An 18,182-nucleotide genomic window follows, 5' to 3' on the forward strand; every position below is an offset into this window, starting at 1 on the left:
AGAGCAGTCGTATTTCTTACGTGTAGATTTTTAAAATAAAAAATTGGCAGCCTGGTGCAGATGACTTTTAAATGAATCCATAAGCATTGATACATTCCCTTGCCAAGGTACAGTATCATTGATCACAACTGGGGCTCATTGTTATTGAGGTTTCAACAACATTTGTATTAACAAGTCACCTTTGTGTCGTAAAAAGGCAGAGGGTTGATAGGCATTAAGAAAACAGCTGCATCGTAGCGAGCAGCCAAGAGCACAATGGGTGTCAATAGGAGGTAAAACTACTCCCGCTGAGACAAGTGAAGAAGAAAAATGAAACAGGAGGATTGGTTCCAGCAGCCCTGTCTAATTGTTTATTCCTTTCCCATTCCATCCTAGTCACTTAAGGGCTACGGCTTCTGTCATGTAAAAGGAAAAAACAAAGCTTGGGCTGCTTGGGGTTTCTCTCACCGTAAATGAGTGGAATTTGGGTGCTGGGAAGCTGTGGGCAGGGTGATGGCACGTTACCTTTTCCTGATTAGCTACAACGCATTTGCTTCAGATAAGTGCTGTGTGAGCATATGACCTCATAAGTGGCCCCAACCAAACACTAACAGTCTACTTTAGAGAGGAGATTAGGGTCCATTAATGGTGTCACAGCATGAAATAAGATGCAACATATTAACTGGGGGTGAAGGAGCAGGAGTGGGGGGGAAAGCCTGGAACAGAAAAGGGCAGCTTAAAGGTAGAAAAGAGCAGTTGGTAGCACAGGATATCTGCAGCTCCTGAATGTAAGCAGGTTTTGCAGGAAATTAATAACTTAAAAGAATATGGGTACTGACTCCACTGTACCTGGCACCCAAAATTTTGGCTGTCCTGAGTGTGCATGGCCAGTGCAGGAAGCCCAGTGCACAGCTCTGCTATATCTGAGCTCCTGGGAGTGGGGCAGAACTTGCCCCCAGCAGCAGGTCCCTGATGGCTCCACATTGTCCCACGTACCTCTTGGTGCTGTGGGTAGCAGAGCCTTGCTGGATTCACCACATTGGTTCCAGTAGCTTCTAACAGCAGGAAACTGAAACTTTATGGGACTTACATTCAATGCAAGCTGACTTGGTCCTACTCCTCTCCGAGGCCTCTGTTTCTCCTTCATGGAGAAACATGCTGTACCACAAGCTGTAAAAATGAAGACTCTTTCATTACTGAAGCTACTGTGCTTCCCAGGAAGAACAAATCAGACATTTCCTATAATCTGCAGAGGGATCTCTCATAATTATGAGATGAATTTCATAAATAGGGCAAACAGAACAGTTGAAGTCAAAAGCTTGCTGTCAGATGAAATAAATCTGACAAGTTATAATATAATACAATATAATATAAAATATATCACTGTTATTTTATCCAGTTAAGCCAAAGGAGCTGAAGCAACTTTTAACAAATTGGCCAACAATTTTTTTTGTTTAAATATTCTTCTTTGGTTCTAAAACTAGTAAAATTTGACTGAAGAATTTCTGCTCTAGTTTATAGGATTTCTAAATGTCTGAAGCTCATGACATTTGTGCTGACCCCATTCCCTAGAATGCTGAAGTTAGATGTTTGGCTCATGCATGTGAAAAATGTTTTGGCCCTTTTCATTTCTCAAATTTTGTCATATTTATCAAATGGGGTGTACCAAATGAACACAGTGAAAAAATACTGCTCCAATAACTATTTGTGTATAGGTATCCATGCTCACTTTCAAGTCCATACTCCTCTAAGAATCTACTTTTACATGCTAGGAATTAGGCAATAAACTCTACATTGCATATTTTATTTGCCAGCTGTCTTAATTTCACATACAAAACCAGTGAGTAAATAAATACTTGAATTAGAATCTGATTTATTACAAAGAAATCTTAAAACATTGCTAAGAATTTTTCAATTTATGACATGTATATATGGTTTTGCAGTCTAGGTGCAATTTAAACTCCAGACATAGTTTAAGAGTTCTAACAGGAGAGAATCTTTTTCTGAAGGCCGATTTTACTGTCGTTTACAAGCTGAGAGCATGTGATTAAGCACACTGGCTTTGAATGACAGGGCACTGGACTCCTCACTAGGAGATATGTTCATCTGTTTTTGAAGCACTGAGGTGTAACAGTGAGTGTTGCTGCTGATGTGGGGAAAGATCCAAGAATGATCTGCTCCTTCAGCAACTTTTATTTTCAAGGAGGTGAAAAATACAAGTGGTGAACTAAAGAACAGATTCTAATTTCTGTTCCCTTCTCTCACATACACATACATGTATGTATGTAGACATATATATACCCCCATACACACATGTTTATAGACATATGTATGAAACTGTAAAGTGACCATCACATAACAAATTTTTTGAAAGAGCATATTAAAAGCCCTGACTAATTTCAGGGTTGGGTTTGATACAAAGCAGATAACCTAAATGCATCCCATGCCAACACGCATCTGATGAAAACATTTGTCTCCTTTGAAAGATGAATAGTTGAACTGTTGTTCTTTTCATGGGGACAACATTAATTTGGTGTATGCCCTCTTTGGAGATGATACCAGTCACTCTGACTTTCTAACCTTCCTCTGCATGGAAAGTCATAAAGTTGAAGCTTTCATACTGTTTTCATTAGAAAAATGCCTCCTCTGCAGGATGACTCACCCATTCACTTCCACATCAGGTAAAGAATCTGTGTGTTTCTGTAGCCAATACTACTGAGAAGTTGGGTATTTAAAGGTGTCCTTAATTGGTGCTAATGGGACACTGGACAGTTTCATGTGCCTACAGTGCTGCTGTCTTGGCTGATCTGTGTGCTTTAGTGTATCGTACCTATACATGGTAGGATTCATGGACCAGGAATCCATAGGATCAGATTCCCTGAGGAGAACATGTTGGTAGCTGCACTCAGGGGGCAGAAATAAATACAGGGCTTCAGTTTCTTGTGTCCTGTCACACGATTCAAAGATTCAAGTGAATGAATCTTGGTGAGGCAGGGAACTTGGGTTTTGCATGGTGTGGTCCTGCTACCTAGGGACTTTATCCACTGACTCTCAGTGGGAAAATGAAAAATAAGAGGAGCAGAGCCAGAACTAGAATCCAGAGAGCACCCTGCAGAGTGGCACCTCTGCCCACCATAGCTCCTACTGTCTGGTAGCCAGCCTTCCTCCAAGGGACACTGCACACCCTCAGGCCAAGGTGGGAAAGAATCAGATTTTGCCACTTCCAATGCTCCCATTACTGAACTGCAGTGTAAAACAGAGTCAGGAGCACAATGCACTCTTGCAACTGTCATTGCAGGAGTTAAATTCCACTCGGTTCATAATGCTGAGTTTGTGACAGAGAGGGGCTTTTAGACATATCTTGTCTTCAGCACATCCCCACGTGGCTTGGTGGCCCACAGGTCAGGGCAGTCAGTGCACTAACTGTGTTCACAGCACTCGTGTGGTGAAGCAGTTGGGCTCTTCAGATGATGTTCCACAGTTCCTGTACAAAATTCAATTTTGTATGAGAAAAATCAACTCATATTTTATTATATGAGGTACAACACAGAGAACACATTTTCCACATAATTTTCAGTCTCAGGAAGACACCGCAAGACAGTGCGTGGAAATGCACAGTTGCTCCTACTGCTATAGATTTTTGTCACTTTTGCCCTCCTTTGAGGCCCTTGAAAACTCAGTCTTTCTATCATGAAAATACTGATTACATTGTCTTCTAATTTTATTCTCAATAATGCTATTAGACAAGTAAATAAACAAGAAGCATGAGATCTGCTGTGCTAAATCATGTGCCACATGAACACAGAAGGCTCTCTACATGCAATTCGTAAGTCTCACGTATTTCTCTGAATCATACCCAAATTTCATAAAGCAACAAGGATTAGAACACCATTCCTGCAGGACACAATGGTATTCCTTACTGAAATCCCATTCAATATATCTGCTGCAGGTTAAGAACCAATCACTGCTCCCAAGACTATTTGAAACACTCTGGCCACTGACCTCGGTTGTTACCACTCTCATTTCCCAATATGCCACAGATTTGTACTTACACTCTCTCTGGGAGCTGTTGAAGCTGCAGGAGGCTGGACGTGACATTGGCTCTGATCCCAGTGCCCTCACACATGACCTCAATCAGCTTCGCTACAATTCTCATGATACCCACAGGGTTTCCAGATGGAAAGAGAAAAATAAATGTTATCAGCACAATACAAATGGAAAAGGGTTATTTTTTTTTCATATTCTCTGATACTGATACACAGGAGTTATTAATTCATCTTTTTGTATAAGAATAGTTTCATTTATTAGAGCAAGGAAAATATAATGGTCTTACTTTGATTGTCAGATTCCTTTTTTCCTTTATAATGCTAAGAGGAATTATCTTTTAGTTTTAACACATTTTCTGCTCATCAAATCTCACAATCTATGATATGGAAGGAACTGGTCATTAAATCTATAGCTAACTTGCACCTAATAGTGAATATTAGTTGCAGCCACCTAAAATGACAGTTGCATTTAGAAGTGACTCCAAGTCACAAGTCAGGTAATAACCAGCAATATTTTCTCTCTAAAAACAGCTAAATGAGGCTACAAAGGCACCTTTTAATAACAAAGGAAAGGACATTTTGTAGTGTTTTTAACTACTTCATATCATATTTTTATGTGCTTTGAAAATAAAGCTCTGCAGAAATCAGTTGGACATATTCCTCATTTACATTAGTGCTCATGAGTTCTCATTCTGCCTTCAGGGTGTAGCTGTGCCTGGATTTATCCTGTAATCTCCCATGACCAAGAGAAAGTTTTAAATAAATCTATAAAAAATAACATCTTTGACTGGCCTCTCATGAAATGTAACAGTAAATTTTAGACCTTTTGAGGAATTTTGATTTGTACTTTTTTCGATCTCCAGAGGCAGAAGAGAATAAAAGGAAAACATAATTAAATTTAGTCCTTATCTAATTTTTCTGTTGTGTTTTATTTAAATAGGTATATGAAGAAATCATGTGAGATGTCTAGATATTGCTTACCTGCAATTAATATATTTTACAATGTCTTGATCTCATGAAAACTTAGAATAAAGTAATTTGTGTACATCAGAAAAGTGATTTTTCCCTATCTCTTTTCCCTCGTGGAACACTTAACTATTGGGATGTAATATTAAAAGATGACCACTACTTTATGTCAAACAGGTCGGGGAAAATAAAACCAATATAGCCTCACGTTGTTGTGAGGAATAAGTGAACAGAGTTGAACTTCACACCCTCACCCTGAAAAAGCGTTTCTTTATGTCATGATAGGCTGAAAAATTTGGATAGTGATATGTTGCAGTGGTAGCCTCAACACTTATATCCACCAGGCCTGTCATTAGCAGGAAGTTTTCCCATCAACACAGGTCCCATCCCTGATGTGCCAGGGCTCATTTGAGGGCTTGATCAGGACATCTTTTCTCCATCCCAATGCAATGTGTGCTGGGATTACTAAATATGTCTTGAATTAGTAAAAACTGTGATAAATTGTTAATCTAATTAGCTACAATTTTTAATCAACTGAGCTAACATCAAACATGTTTTACAAATATACTAACAGCACCTTCAGAAAAAATTTGGTTTATAGATTGTAATTAAAATAAATATTTAATCTGTCATTGCACAAATAGCGGCTGGCTGAGCATAATATCACTGTATTCATCATCTCCAAACCATGACTTAAGTAACTAATCAGCTCAAAAGCTAAAGCTGCTTTGGTTTTCCTGTAAATTATGTAGTAGCAATCTCACTAATTTCTTTCCAGACACTGTTTTCCCTTCTTACTGTCTTGGTAAATGTTGTGGGCACAATGAGAGATTCGCTCTTCAGGATCCTGAGGAGAGCAGGTACAGGTGAAGTTTCTCTTTGATTCACTGCTTTCAAAGTTCCATTAGAGCTAGTGAGTGTTGGAGCTGGTAAAGGAGCAGTGCTGCTTCTTGACAGTCACTCCATTTGTTGTGCTCAGTCTTGGTAGGGTAAACCAACGAGGTTGGCAGCAACTGAAAAAAACCCAGCTGCATCTCTTCCTTGGCACAGCCCAGGATTTTTAGTTGCAAGTATGCACTCACTTCTTGTTCTATAAGTCTCTTTGTGTCAGATCTTGAAGTTTTGGCCTGTTTATTAAAATAATCTCTGCTAAGGAATCTTTCTTGATTACAGGAATTTTCGGTGCAGTTTGCACTGCAACTATGCTGTACTGAGTCAAAGCTATTTGCCAGCTAGGCAGCTTACTGAGTGAGTATTTAATGCCAGAGTTCACACATAGCTCTGCACATGTGTAATTCATACATACAAGTCCTTCTTTAAAGTAAACTAAGGTTTAAAAGTTTTCAGAATTGGGGCCTGAAATGAGCATTTCTGCCCTGCTCCTACTCTTCTCAGACCCAAACCAGTGATCCAAAAAATAAATAATGTGCTGAACTGTGGAAAACTGTCATCATCACCTCACTTTTCATTTAATAACAACCAGGTATTTTTACTGCCAGATACATGCTGAGATTTTGATGACATTTATATGACATACAATGGCCAGTAAGGTTAATCACAGATCTATATTCTTTAAAGACACCCGTGAGGATAGACTTCTGCACCTGCTTTCTATGTAAAGATGGCTTTCCCAACTGGAACTCACCTCACAGCATGTTCTTGAAAACCCTTCACTTTTAATGTATCTGCTTAATAAAAATGCTTTCACTGACAGTGAAAAATGGAACCTATCAATGTGTTACCAGCCCACATTTCCATTGCTACCATCTAAACTTCAGCCACTACATTCAATGAGAGGCAATGATGCTATTACAGCCTGACAAGGGCATATTGAGATGCTTGGGCATAGATTGCACAACTGCTCTTGTAATTTTATCTTTTAGAATGGGCCTTGCAGTAGAGATGATTAAAAAGTGCTGGCTAACAGGGCATAACAGGGATCAGTTTGAGAGCTCAGAGAGTGAATAGAAATTATGAGTGACCCAAAGGTAAATGTGTGTGCATGTTCCCATTAAGGATAAAAGAAGCAACAAGTAAATCCACTGCCCAAACCAAACAGATTACAGTTCAGGCTGTGTTTCTAAAAGATGAAGAAAGATAAATCGATCTTACCCCCAGATGCTGCAACTTTTAATAGCTCTGCCAGAGATGTCAGCAGGGCTACCCTCTGGCTGCATTATAGTTACATGTTTCATTTAAAACACTGCAAGCTGTGTACTGTCCTAGCAAAAACCTCAACAATTGCAATTAAACAATTTAAAAGTCCTAAGTCATAAAGAGTAGACGAATAGTTTTCTTTATAGTGTCCTGCTTAAGTGGGAACTGTCTGGTCACTCCTCCAGAAAGGAACAGTGCTCTAACAAGCACACCTTTGGACACTTTCACAAGGAAGCACCTCAGATTCCTTCATGCCTGTGCATTAGAGATGAGCTTGAATGTGTTAAGGTCTCACTAAAGATACTTGCATGGAATGCTAGATGAAACACTAAATATAGTCCCTAGGCATCAGCAGAAGCCACAGTAAGACAAAGGTGTCCTCTTGTCCTACTCCCTCAAAAAGGATATTACTTTCTTGCAGTCTAAATTTCAAACATTCAATTTTGGGTGATATTTTGGAGGAATGATGCTTTTGTTTCATTGAAGAATGGGACAGGGAGTAGAAAAGTCATAACAGTGTTGAGAGGACCTACCTCTGATAGTCATCTTCTGAACTGCCACTTGTTTAAGTGTATGTTTGGCATACAGAAATGCAAATACAAAATTGAGCACTACAGGGAACTACAACTGGATCTCCAAATCCCTGAATGTTTTTTTTAAATCACTGATGTTGGCTGTTACAGTGTAAGGCTGACTCTCACTGTCCCCCCGGAATCAGAATTCCCATCCTTGGTCAGCCCCAGTTTGCAGCCCTGGCCTCACCACACAGCCCAGCTGTGTGGGGTTTGGTACCTGTCCTCTGCACAGTCCCAGCCACATGTTCCAGAATTCAAAAGCTCCATGGCCTGAAGTACCTGGTCCCAGCACAAAGTAACCTCTGCTCCCACTGCATAGCCTAAATTATTAACTAATCCACAGTAAATTATAATATAGCAATGATATATTCAGAGCTGGCTTAGCCTTTTGAAATGCGAATCACCAGGAAAGTAATAACTAGGTGCATTTGAGCCTATGTGAGAATAGCCAAATGTTGGGTCTGTTTTTGCAAAGCTGAAGATCTGCTGTGTGCATCACAGTGCTGTTTAACAGCACACACAGAGATGTACAGCTCAGCCAGGCAGTCCCCCCATGCTGTAAGGCTTCGCTTCCTTTCTCATGGCTCTCTTGCCTTTGAAGTTGAGCTGCAGCATGCTCAGCTGTGCTCAGCAGGAGGGCCAAAGGTTTGAATATTCAGATTTCATCTTTGTTTATAGAGTGGGCTTTTGAGATGTAGGAATTCTGTTACATTGTCCAGTGTCTGGGGGAAGGGCTGCTGAGGCTGTTAATGGGTCCCGAGGAGCCTCATCCGTTACACAAACCACTGTAGGCCCCTTCTGCTCATGCCAGACATTAATGGCCACATGGACCTAGATGCATAATATCAGCTACTTTTAACAGACCTCCTTAACTGTGTCTTTGGTTTTATTTCTGGTTGTTTCATACTGGTTGCATTCTGTAGCAGGCAATATTTAGTCCATTCAATTTGACTAGTGCTGGTTTGAAGTAGATTTTGGTGCACTTTGGCTTTCTGCAGTGGCTGACTCACACACACATGAAGTTTCCTTGGCTTCCATCAGGAAAAAAAGTATGAAATTTGATAATATAACATGGAAGCTATGGATTTTCTAAAGCCCCATGTGCTTCTTAAGTGCATGCAATGCTCTCAAGTAGACATGTGTGTAACAGCCCAATTAATGAGTAAGTGCCCAGGGAGGGAAAGCAGAAGAGTATTTACCTGCCCTGTCCTTTCATTCCAACTCCAGAAAAGCAGAGAAGAGTTATTATAGTTCTACCAAATGACTTGGAAAGAACAAAAACAAAGCAGAAATCTGGAAACTCTCCTGTAATCCAGAAAGCTGCTGCAAAACTCCATGAGATGTGCAACAGTAGGTGTGACTGGGATTGAGGCTGCTGTGGCTCCTTTCTGCCTCCAGTCCTTGTTTTACAGGCCATAGTCCTCTCCATAGTTATTCCTGCCCTTTTCCTTCTCTTGTGGCAGATGTTTCCTATTCTTTGTCAAGCATTTGTAAATGAGTGAGCAGGAACAGAAATATTGAACTGGATGAACTGTTTTAGCATTGGATAATTCTATGGTCCATGCAGCATAATTAAAGGTCAATACTTAGGGTCACTTTGGGTATTGGAAGCTGTACCTTAGACTTCCCCTGCTCATGAGGAAGTCTTATAAACGCATGAACTGACCTATTCTACCTCTTCCTACACCTCTGAAAAACTACTTTTTTTCCTGTAAATTGTGGGCACTACCCATTAGGAAGTGCTGCATACAGTTACAGTGCTATACAGAGCAATTTAGTACATTTGCATAGGGTGTGTGCTGGTCCCTGTGCCTTTTCTTGCCTATTCTGTTTTATTCTATACAAAATAATTCAGCAGCCTAATGGAGAAGCCACAAGTGAGGTGCCATTTTCTGAACATTGCAGTAATGCAGCTTCAATGTCTGGCAGAGGGGCTTACGTTGAGCCAAGTGTGAATCAAGCACCTGCTATTAAAAGTAACACACTAAAGCAGGATTCCGTCAATTTACTGTTTGGGTTTTTTAATATTTATAAAAATATATTTCTTGAGCAGCAGGAATAGCAATGAAAGGAAGGACAACTAACATCCGCATCTTCTCCATGTGATTAGAGTATTTGCATCAAATACTTTATTATGAAGGCTGGAGAACAAGAAAAGCACATTCAGCGTCATATGTTATGGCACAATCCCTCTCTGGTAGAGCAAACAATGGGACCATTATACAAGCTGACATATTTTTTGTTTCTAATATATTCTGCTTCTTTGTGTCTGTGTGTGCTTAAATAGCAGGCACAGATGTACTGTTTCCAAAGGTCTTTGACTTGTCATGAGAATACTGTCTTTACCAGTAAAATAAATTGATTACTAGTGACAATGTTAACTATTATACAAAGAACACAGCTCTGGTGGGCTTTGTTTGATTTTAAAGAAAAGGTGATTATTTCTTCCTTATGACAGTTTGAAAGGTTTGCCATGTGGATATGGAAAGATTTTACTCATGAATATGCAAAGGTATGGCAACAGGCCGGGTAGCCAGATCTTCAAATTGACCGTTGGCTCTGATTGAGTTAGAGGAAGAAGAAGAAGAAGAGAAAGAAGAAGAAAAACATGAGACAAACACAAAATGTACAAAACCAGCATGGGAGATGGTTGTTAAAATGTTCAATTGTGAGAATATTGTACAATATTAGCTTTGGGGTATAATATCAAATTGATGACATGATTACAGGGAAGATAGTGCCAACTGGGATGATGTACAGTGCATCAGGTTCATGGAAGGGCAACCAAATTCTTGAATAATATTTCTGCCTAGGGATTACTACTTGATGCTCTGATCTTTAGCCCTCTGAGCAGTGGCATCAGAAAACTGGCCTATGACACAAGGCAATATACCTTTCTTATCAAGATGTTTTGCAATTTTTTGGGGAAGCATTACCTTTTGCTGAAAAAAATCACAAGCAACAACTCATGCAGCTGTAGCAGCATGTTATAGAGCAGAGAAATTAGTGAGAGTTAAAAAATCAGACACGAAATACATACTTGTTATATTGCAATGGCTCTTCAGACATTTTTCTTTTTATAATGTGAAAAATAATAAAAGATATACTTAGAGTGAATCTTTTACTGAAACCTTTACATTTATGCAGTTTTTTTCTCTAAAACATATTGAAAAAGTTCTTTTTCTACAGATCTCATGTTAAATAATTTGGGATATTTTCCAATCTAATTTAAGCTGCTACAAATATTTTCTGTAATGAGATTGGAAACAATCCATTTGCTCCCCCTAGAAAATGCTATGAGTTCTCCCTTGATTGCAGTTCAGATCATGCTGCTAAACACCAATTTAGAACACAAATCAGGCTCCTTGTTGATTGCAGTTCAATTCACGCTGCTAAATGCCATTTCTCCGATCAGCAAGATGCTGCTCTGTGGGCTGCAACCTGGGCCTCCCAAATCCATCGGTCCATAATTTTTGCATAGGTTGCAATCGTAAAATTAGATCTATCCTATCAAATCATAATTAAGGATATAGTTCTCACCTGATCATCCAGCAAGCCTTCCCTTTTTTATTCAAGTGGTTTTTAGTGATTTATCTAGTATTAGTGGCAACTGTGCATTCCTTTGGGACATGTAATCTGCCTTTTCTTTATATCGTTGACTCTTGTTCAAATATCTGTGACGTCATTTATGCATTTAATCTTCCTCCTGTTTAGAAGAACTTTTCCTAAGTTAATTCTTTCTCAGGTTACTGAACATTTTTTGATTTCCCTTACTGTTCAAAATGCTAATGGTTTTCACAATTGGTCTTCAGGGCAGGGTGAAAGAAAGAGAAAAGCTTTCCTAAAATGTAGATCCTATGGTAACCCTTTCCTGATGGTGCATCTTTTTTCTGTTCTTCACTGTTAAATCCTTCCTGGCGCTGCATGGCCATTGCTGCCCCATTTCACAGCATTTGGTTCCTGTCGTTGTCCTGTACATCACCTCCAGCCCCAGCAACTCTGTAAACTGCTGGTAGTGTTCTGTGGGAGTGCTCTGCAACACCTGTTTATGGCATATTCACTTCTGAAAATAAGCTTACCAGTGAAATTAGCCCCTGTTCTACTATAGAAATCTCTGGGAGAGAGCGTGAAATGTTCCTATACCCATCCTGTGATCGATGGTGAAATCCAGTGTATGGCAGAAGCTGCTGGTTGTGATGGGTTTCCTCTTGTCAGATGTATGTGGTACATGAACAAATGGCCACAGACTAGCATGTTTCACTTTCACAGCCTTGTCCACCTTCTGATAAGCCAAGAATCACTGAATCACAGCGTGTTAGTTCTGCAGAGACTTTAAGCATTATTCAACAAGACACTCTCCCTAAGATAGTGTAAAGCTTAATTTTTTGAAGTGTCAAGAATGTAAGTTCCCAGTGGACAAGTACTGGGAAGCTGTGATTCTTTGGTCATTTTGAATCAAATTCTTAGTCTATAAAAACTTTGTTGTACATAGTAGGTGTTCCTTAAAATTTCAGTACAGTTCAAATCTAGAAAAACATCCAAAATGTGACTTTATTAGGGTATTTCATTTCTTACCCATGCCACATGTAGGAGTGGACATGGAGACTCCCTCACCCCCCATCCCCTAATATTCCTCACTTTTAGGAAAAAGTTTGACTATTATATTTGTGTAAGTGGGTGTTTTTTCAAAGGCACATGAATTATTTAATTCTCTCTTGAGAATTAAACTCTCTTGAATCTTCACACTTCCCAACCCCTACTTCTATGTTGCTTTTCAAACTTCAAGTGAATTCTGTTGCATTTTTATGGGCCAGAGAGACACCTCTATGTTTAGGAAGACTATGCTTTTGTAATTCCTCCAGTTCTCTGCTTCATCATCCTGTTCTTACTGTACTTGTCCAGCCTTCCTTAGGTGTCCCTCAGCCTGGTTCTTTTCTGATCTTCACATTTAAATCAGCTAAACTCCATTCCATATTCCTACCTTATTCCTGATCTGACTCTATGTCCACTCTGCCTCTGTTGACTAATCTTCTTAAAACACAGAATATGTCATAAAGAGCAGAATTTTAAAAGGAACAAGTGTCCAGGCAAAGCAAGGAAGTAAATACAATCTCTGATTTTTTTGCAACCTTTCTGCACTACTCTTCTGATTAATAAATCTGCTTTACTCTGTATGTTTTCAAATTGCTGAGAATTTATTATAGAGCATGTAAAAAACATCTTCTTACTGAAATCTGGCAGAGACTTGGATGGGATAGGCCCTAAACTGGATGAAGGATGAAACATGACAATAAAGGAGAATGAAGCCAAGTTTGCTTTGTCACAGCAATTTGTAATCAATCCTTATGTATCATGTGGTCATATTTGTAATGAAAATATTCTCAGGAAGTAAGAGAAAGCATAAAATGTTAATTCAAAAGCATCTACCAGCTGCATATACTGTATTAATAGAAAGACTGATATACCTAACCAGGGGTTCACATTTCAAACCAGTAGGCCTAACAGCTTCTGAGATATAAGTAAATGAAAATTCATGATTCTGTATTGTGCCCAAGAGCCAACTTTACTGCTATTGCCATATAATTATTTATAGCTGCAAACTATCAAATGGAATTGCTTACCACCACCTTACTATATGTGGTAATTGATGTGAAGTGAGGCATTGCGTCCCCGGCTGACCCCAGCACACTGAAAGTCAGATGGATTATATCTAACTCAATTATGATTGATATTATCAAAATCCGTGAAGCACAACATGGTATAACAGGCTTTCTAAGTGTATCTATTGATTGTTTCTCCCTCTGTGTGTGTGTGTGTGTGTGTGCATGTGTTTTCCAAGGCTGTTGCAGTGGAGCTGTCTCTAGGGAAAAGAAGAGCAGTATTGCTAACAATTTCCACGTGTGAATATATATTTCTGATGGCTTAACTCACCCTCATTGCCTCACAGGGATTGTACTGGAAAAGCCCAGTTTCATTGGCAAAGAATTTTGCTACAGTAAGAAAATTTGCCAGTATGGTTGGTGTGGTCGAAAACCAAAATATTCTGTGATCTGCTGAGCTGTGACTGGAGTAGAACAAACGTCCCTGTGTTCCTGTTCTGGGCTATTCCGTCAGTCCATCGGAGCACAGCAGTGGCTGTGCAAGCCCTACATCCTGTCTCCTGCAGATGTTTGCAAAAACAGGCATAAGGCTGGAGCAATGAAATGAAGCTTTCCTCATGGCAGTCTTACTATTTCCAGCAACCTGGAGTGCAGGTACTGCTGTTTATATCTGCATCATTGTGTTTAAGAATTTCTGATGGACATTTCTTGTCTGAATTTTCTCCAGTCACCTGAACCCACACACAATTTTAACATCCAAATACATGTTTTGATAAAGTAGGAAAAATATAAAGAGATATATATTTCTATATACTCACTGTTTTGTAATTTCCCAGATTGATCCCTAACTGATGTAGTATGAGAAAAGGTGACTTTATTCCCAATTAATCTTTTCCATGTTAAGGCATGTTTTTATAGATTCCTCACAAATTCTTTCTCAAGCTTTCCTGTCCTAATCAAAGGAATCTCATCTAATTAATTTTTCAAAAACCTTTCAAAAATGTTGTTGTCATTATAATTTTTCTCTATGTTATTCTGTAATGCCACGTTTGAGATCAAACACTGAGAAGTATTCATGAATCAGGGGTGCTGTGTATGTATAATGTTTTTCCATTCCTCGCCCAAGCATTGAGTTAATGTTTACTGTCCATAATTACTCTCCCACTTTGCTAAGTGATAATAAATTATTTAGGGTTGCATACTGTGTTTCTGGTTTGGAGTATTGTTTTCTCTTCCCTTCCCCCCACCTATGCAATGTTTGCTTTTGTCAGCATCTTGTCTCTTCAGCCATTTTCTTAACAAGTTGCTCAGAGATTCTTCACCAAGTCTTGATCAGTTTATGTTTTCAACTGTCCTAGGTAATATTCTACTAGATATTAAATTGTCTCCATAATATGCACTCCCTCATTTTTCTAAGTCAGTTATGAGTATATTACAGCAGAGGTTCCACTACAGAGCTCTGTAGGAAGGCACATTCCCTTTACGATGAAAAATCAATTATTTAGTCATCATTTAGTTCCCAACATGTAGGATCTATGAGTTTGTATGCTGGAGGAGAGGCTTTACTACTTTACCTGTCCTTTTTTTGATTTTGTTTTTAAGTTTTGTGGTGGCTTGGATGCAACATAGCTCATTCAATAACAAATTTGGGAATTCAACAAGGCATCTCACTGGCCTATTCTGTGGACTCATTTTGTGAGGAGCATTCAAAGAGTCAAATTATAAAGTTGCAACAAATGAGTGTCCAATCACTGGAACAGGTTGTCCTTCAGCTGTTTTTCAGCTGCGAGGAATATCTACAAAACAGTTTTTTGTGAGATTATAATGGTAAATCTGGATTGCTTCTTGGGAAACAATAGTTATAATGCTAGGTATTGACATTTTAGAGCTTTTAATTCATTTAAGTAACAGTTTTTGTTATTCTTATTCTTATTAGCAAAGTATACATTTACTTTATTTACAGAGTTTCCGTAGTGTTCCTTCTCTTTTTCTCAGCCTCTAGGGACTTTCCCAGTACTGAACAAAGCAGCCATGGGACTGATCTAAGTGACCTGTTCTTTGCCTAAAAACAACATCTGGGCTACAGGAAGTTAGTTTAGGAATGTTACCCTCTTCCCTGTCAGAATATAGTTAGGAGATTGCAAATGCATCCATACTCCAGCTACTGCCAGCTGTCAGACAGCCCTTTTGAGTCCCAACTTACTTGGAGCTGTTATAGTATTAAAGGAAAGTTACATTTGCTTTCCCACCATCCCAGACCAGCCATACAACAGATCTCTTGAACAGATGGGTCAATGTGAGTTCCTAGGCCCATGGAATTTTAGTTCATATTAGCTGTCAAAATATGAGATGGCATAGAAAAAGTAGTTTATTATTTTCTCCTAAGTAATTTTGTTGATAGAAATAACCTAATCACAGCATCCTTTTATTAGCACTTCTGTGGAAATATTTTTAAAAAGTTGAAGAGGGTGCAATGTAAGCAATACCTCCTCTTTTTATAACCATCAGCTTTTGGTGAACTAAAGAAATAAGCGTCATTATCAGAAGATTCAATATCCATTTCACAACAAGAAATTCACAGACCTGTGAAGGTTCTTGCTAACTCTCCATTCTTCTAGAGATGTACTGTAGAGATTTCCTGATATATCTGCTACAAGAATACCTATAATGCACTACCTAAGACATGCTGATAGAAAGCTTGTTTTATGATACAAGTGGAATAGTATTTACTTGGGCTGTACCCTCAATATCTTCCAAGTTTACTTATTTACTCTATCAAAAGTTCTGCATTTTCCTTTTACAAAACTTAGATCTTAAGGATTAAGATGTCTTGCTCTTTTTTTTTTTTCAGTGTTACAGAATATTACCTAACCTAGTAAGTGGAAGAAGTTACATTTCCTGACTTTGGTCATTCAGAGCAAAAAATTCCAACTTTGAGTGAGCTATCAAAGGCAAGATGTCTGTGTCACACCTTAATTTTGGCTCCAGGTGTCAGCTAACAAGTAGGCAGCTGGCCATGGGATTCTCAAGCACTTTTCCCAGGTAACTTTCATGCTTCTGCGGCACATGACATGGAGTTCACATGCTAGTGACTGACCCAGTGTTTAACAGGGATTCACCACTGGAAATAGTCTTTGAAATTCATAAATTCAAGGCAAGCCTGTTTTATGGGGACTGATAATGCTGTATTAGTTGCTGGAAGTTAATGAGGTCCTGTGTTTGAGTACAACCAGATTAAAATGAAAAACGAACCACATTACATTCTGTTTCGACAATTATTATCAGTTGGTTGTAATATAAATATGCAAATTTTTCAGCTTGAACTTTAACATCCTCTGTAGAGACCATTCATCTCTTTAAAGTATTAATTTAAGTTGTAAAAGGATCCATACATCATTGCATGTCATTTTGAAAACAAATATTAATCAATTTTACACTCTGAATTGCCACTGTGCAAGTGTAATGTCCATTATTTTGGAGCAAGTCAGTGGCAAGAAATTTACATATTCATTCCTAGCTTAAGAAATCATATGATAATACAAGTACAACACAAGAAATTCAAAAGACTTAAGACCTTATCATCATCTATTCAATGGCAAAAAGCCTGCCTTTGCATTCTCAATGCATTGGTATGCAGATTAGGAATATGTTTCTCATTCCTATCAGTATAACCTTGAAAGCTGGTGACAGCTGAAGTGTAGTCATAAGTTTTCTCTTCCAACAGAAAAAAAAAGAAAGAAAAAAAGGCAACAAAATGAGTGTAAAGGATACAGCAATTTCAAGTTTTATGATAAGCTTTTTGATAATGTATCTGACTACTTAGCTAGACTGTACTGTGTGGGTATGTAGCTTGAAAGTGTGTTATCTCTAGATTTAGCCAGAATTGTAATTGCAAGTGCATCTCTGCTACTGAACTAAAGTTCGTATTTCTGATATGACAGAGCTACACCTGTCTTTTATTAGTTAAAATTATAGGAAATAGTCGAAGGTGTTTTCATGTTAAATATTGTGAAGGACACCACATTTTATACCAGCTCCCTCCTAGTGAAAGAATACAGAGTTTCCACTTGGAAAGCAAGCACTCCCAGGCAAACACTGTGCTGAAAGCCTTGTCCTGCTGACATAAAAAGGAAGCAACATCTGCAATCCAGGTAGTTTTCCTGTTTCTTCTTTGGGAATCATAACGATGGAATTATTGTTTTACAGTCAGAATAGAAATAGGCAAAGACAGAGGATAGGTTAAGTTAAGCCTTGCTAATGCTTTAAGTCCTCACTCAAGAGTGGCTGCTCCTTCTCAGGTCCGAGTCTGGAGATGATGAAGGTGAATCTCACCTAATGCCAACAAGAATGCTGCTTCCACTTGAAAAAAGCAAATTGCTATTTTGGTTAGAACTGGAGACTTCAAAAATGCCACTCCTGAGCCCCAAGGTGACAGGTGGAGAAAAGAGCGGCAGAGCAGGTACCCCCCCCATAACTACCTCATCTTCGTCAATTATGCAAAACCAAGCTCTGACGTAATTGGCCTAGCAGAGGTTATACGTAAGCTCCCTCTAGTGGATGATTAAATAAGAATTTATAAAAGCACACATCTTTTCTCCAAACGTTTTCTGTCACTCAATGTGAACACGAGAATACCATGGGCACCATGCTGTTCCCGTGCAGCGAGCTGTTATCTCTGTTGCCCTGCTTGCTACCTTAGGAGAGTCTGTGAAACAACACTGGCCATAAACCTGCAGCTACAAAGCGAGACGACTGCAGCACTTTTTGGCTGGGCTTGCTGTTGTTCACTCCTTGGCAGGGTCAGTTTGATTGCTGCTTCAGAATACTGATGTTTCTTAATCATCTCCCTTTGTTTTCTC

At 38.9% G+C, this 18,182-nt stretch overlaps 1 long non-coding RNA gene across 1 annotated transcript in view; it reads left to right on the forward strand.

Moving 5' to 3' along the window:
- Positions 1-17,776, forward strand: part of LOC113968461 — an 81,630-nt gene extending 63,854 nt beyond the window's left edge. Inside the window, exon 8 of the long non-coding RNA XR_003534519.1 lies at positions 17,622-17,776. This is a non-coding gene — a long non-coding RNA (uncharacterized LOC113968461). The remainder of the gene's footprint in view (positions 1-17,621) is intronic.
- Positions 17,777-18,182: the final 406 nt, after the last annotated feature.

The sequence above is a fragment of the Neopelma chrysocephalum genome, unplaced genomic scaffold (assembly GCF_003984885.1).
Source record: "Neopelma chrysocephalum unplaced genomic scaffold, ASM398488v2 Primary Assembly neopelma1_68, whole genome shotgun sequence".
NCBI classification, from domain to species: Eukaryota; Metazoa; Chordata; class Aves; order Passeriformes; family Pipridae; genus Neopelma; species Neopelma chrysocephalum.